Below are 4,258 nucleotides of genomic sequence, written 5' to 3' on the forward strand. Positions count from 1 at the left end.
CTAGGAATAAAAATATTATCATCCTCCATGAATTAATGCGTTTATAAAAGTAGTATTTTAATATCATTTACTTCTAGAAATCGAAGCTGATCGGATGCAAAGTAAAATGAAATCTAATAATCAACTTCTAAATTATTTGAAGTTATTTATATTGTTTCTTAGAGTAATGAATATAAATTATTAGAAAATTTGCTTTTGTAAGTATGAAAATTTCCCTTCCCTTCCTTCAATTTCCTTGCAACCAAACAAATTGACCATCAAAGATTGAATATTTAGTAAGAAATTAAATTTCAATATATTGAACTTTGAATCAAGTCAAAGAGAAGTAGTAATATAGGAAGGTAGTTATGTTTTAATGGAGAAGGTGTCATATGCTTTTCTCCTTCCATAGTTTCTCCTTTGCTGAGGTACTTGAACCAAACACAACTAGATACTCCAGCTTGAGGAATCACTCTTTAAAAGCAATACATAAGAAGCCAAGTACACAGATGTACGAGAATCAAAATTGAATTGACTCAAAAACACGGACTTGGCATTTGAACACCCGAGGAAACCCCTTTTGCATTCTCACAAATAGAGGTGCTGTCACCATCACTTGATTTCAAATCAATGTCAACGAGCTGTACTCCTTCGCATGGTACGGCTTCACTACATATGAGGGTAACTGCTTCCTTGGTGACAGATGTACCCTTGATGTTCTTGAAAAGAATGTCTGTGAGCTTCACACGTGAAGGCTGTGCATTGGGTAGGGTTAATAAAGGCCATTAGTAATCTTAGAGACAAGGTTTACAAAGCCAATATATAATTACCAGCCTTCAAGTGAAAAAGACGAGGTAGAGCAATCAGGATCCTCTCCTATGACCTGATCGACCTACCTCCCTTCTATCAAACACAAAAGGGGATGGTTAGACCAACATACTTATGCCAACCTAGACAAGGTGAGCTCACACACGAAGTCTAATGGGGTGGGGAGCATATATGTATTAACTTGATGAAAAGAGAGTGATTCTAACAAAGTGCTAATTGTGCTTGGAGAGAGATTGTCAATGACTCTGTACAATCAAATTGGGTAGTATTTTGTTGATGTCACACTATTTTACTCGTTGGGCTCATCGAACTTACCGAGGAGTCACAATGGTTCTTGTCACAATATTCTTGGTTGATGATGATGGGGTTTTTCACATTTTTCATGATAAGATCCTCAAATATAACATTAGAAACTTTGTTGTCTTCTGATGCTGGCCATGTTTTGATCCGGATGCCATTGTCAGTTCCAGTAAAAGTACAACTCTTCACTGTGATACCGTTCACTTCCTTTTCATTTTGATATCTCCCAAGGCTTCCCAAGCTGCAAAACAAAGAACAAAACTTGGAGAAAGCAGTTTGAAACAATTTTCATCATCCCTCCTTTTCTTGTTTCTTTTTTTTTGGCGGCAGAGGGGGCTTTCAGATTTAACCCAACCGTAGGAGCCTTAATCTAATACCTAGCCCTGCGGACCCCTCCTAGGGCCAAGCGAAACTTGACCCAGACCAACCCTAGTAGGGTTTTCCCAACAACTGCCCACCCCTAGTTCACCTTGATTATCATGCGCCCATTTAGTCATGGAACATGCAAACCCATTTCATCCTACTAGGGCTAAGCCCAAGCTTTAATGCACATAATATCATGGAAATAACAAAGCTCATCGAAGCCCATTTATATCAAGCACATGCTTTATATATGAAGAACCTAGCCCACGCCTTACTTCAAATGCAGGCCCGATCTAATCCTAGTTGGGCTCAGGGTGCTTGTGCTAGTTGCTTTTTCTTTAACACCCCTTTATTGTTTCAGATCTGATGTACTAATTACTAGGAGATTTATCAAAGTATTTAGGCATGATTAATATGTCATTACCTGATGCCATGACCTGGTCCACAATTCACATTGGAGACTAAAATGTTGGAAGTACCATCTCCGACAGAAACACAATCATCACCGGTTCCAATATTATCGTTAGTAACAAGTGATGCCGGATGAGTCACCGATGTGCACACCGTCGGTGTTTTCGGCTCGTCGCAGGGCTTGGATATTGATATCATGGACGGTAAAGTCACCGCTTTCAACAATACCTATGTGAAAAGCCTTATCGTTGATTAAAGTGATGCCGCTTAATGATCCGCCGGTAATTTTAAAAAGGCGCAAGGTCTGCAACAAAAGCGAAAGTTCAAAAAGGGAAAAAAAAATATTAAGGATCCAATTGTTTCCATGTAAAAATACAATAACTCACTGATTCAGCCATTTTGCAATTTGAATTGCCAGTGTGATCACAACTACTGCCCCAAGAGGCTTCTCCTTGACCATCCAGAGATCCAGTTCCGGACCCAGTGATATCCAGCTCGTTTAGACTATCAAATGTGATCCATGACTCGGTAGATCCCGAGGAAGTTGGAGCTATTAATTTGCCGCTTATCTCAACACGAGGAGATTTCTTGTTTCCACAAGGACCACTAAACATGATTGAAGTAAGAAAGTAGTCACCTTTTGGGACCAAAAGGCTGGATGGTTCAGTAGATTTACATGCAGCAGCCCATGCATTAAGGAAGGCCTTATTATTATTTGTTTTCCGTCGCCAACTGCTCCATACTTGGTGACATCAAACACTGTACCCTGTGAATCATCACCTGGTGGCGGCCCGGAAGCATCTCTCGGTGCAGATGCTGGTGATGGCGTTCCAGTCGGAGTTTCACCTTTCGAGGTTCCTTTTTTATGTTTTGATTTGAGAAGCCGAGTCTCAATAGTTCTAGCTTTAGCCACCCATAGAAGGAAGCCTAGTAAACATATTAACATAAGAAGCCTGCCCGAATCCATCGTTGATTTCTGCTAAGCAAATAAAGACTCAAAGACAAGTGAGAAAGGCAAACGAGCTATGATCATAAACAAGGATCAGGCAGAGCCTTAGAGACCTTGCTTGGGACGAGAGGTTTGGTTGATACGAACTCCAACAGATGTCTAGTGGACTTCGTTCAAGTTGTAACGCTAGTGGGAGGGAGTTGATATTTATGCTCTGAATTTCCATCCTTATTTGGGCTTTACACGTGAATTTAGCGAGAGAGATCTTAACTCACTGTTCTTGTTAATGTTAACTGTGCGGTAAGAAATCCACATTCAAATAAGGATCGGCTTCCGTTTTCTTTAGGAAAAAGAATGAGAGGAAAAAAAAGAGAGCAGGTAATATGTGGTTCTTTGGCTTGTTAGTTTGGTTATGCTGTTTCGCAGTTTGTTTTTCTCTCTTTTTGAGTGAGTGGAAATTTTCTTAATGAAGGTTCTTGGTCAGGGGATTCTCACTCAACTGAGTATACCACTTGATAAGGAACTGGTGAGCGATGGGTGTACTGGGGGAGTTGTTGTTGCCAGTTTGAGTGTTTATTTTTCCTTGTAATCCTTTTTATCCCCTTTCCATAAAGATGTTTTATTTATTTTTTTGTAAAGAAAAAAAAAGGGATTTATGTTGGTCTATGGTCAGGCTTTATGTACGGATGATAAATTTAGGAACTTGGATCCACTACGGTGATAGAAGGTCACCACATAATGATGTTCAATTTTCAGTTATTGTTGATGAATTTAGGGACTGGGTCCTCTATGGTGCAAAGTAGGTCACCAATCTGGCAATTAGGGGATTACCCCAATATAGAACCACACACGGAAGAAAGATCCTAAATGTCCACGAAATGATCATTCAACTATTGTATAGAAGAAGCCTTACACATACTTAGTATTTTTTTTGGTACGACACATGTTCAATATTTTATTTGTTTGTTTTAGTGAATATATTCACTTGTTAAATAGAAGGTTAAGATGATTTTGTTTGGCTTGGGTTTCCCTCCAAGTAGGGGATGGCCCATTACTTGAGTTATCCCATGTAGTTTATGGATGGGCAAGTTTGTTTTTCTCTTAAGAGGTCCAAAGGGGGAGAAATTGCTTGTTTTTGTGGATGAAACAATGAAGGAAGGAATCCCAAAATAGAGAATAAAGAGCTCAAGTCCTGTTTTCAGGTGTGCCTTGCCCACATGGCATTCAGGACGATGTAGGCCAAGTCTATCGGAAAGCCAACGTAGAGAGCATAGGTGATGTGCGCCTCCATTGGAGAGATCCTGTCTTGGTGCCCTCCTTTAGGCACGAGGTTTCCGCCATCAATGTGTGAGATCACTCTAGCAGAATGAAGCATGCACTTTTCCTTCTTAACAGCAGTGCACTCCTCATCACAGAGAATGGACAAGA

General features: G+C 40.0%; 1 pseudogene; it reads right to left on the reverse strand.

Annotated features, from left to right (window-relative positions):
• Positions 1–515: 515 nt before the first annotated feature.
• On the reverse strand, positions 516–2,848 carry LOC149007571 (exopolygalacturonase-like; annotated as a pseudogene).
• Between the last annotated feature and the right edge of the window lie 1,410 nt (positions 2,849–4,258).

The sequence above is a fragment of the Hakea prostrata genome, chromosome 8 (assembly GCF_041222555.1).
Source record: "Hakea prostrata isolate BN-2017 chromosome 8, UWA_Hpros_2, whole genome shotgun sequence".
NCBI lineage: Eukaryota > Viridiplantae > Streptophyta > Magnoliopsida > Proteales > Proteaceae > Hakea > Hakea prostrata.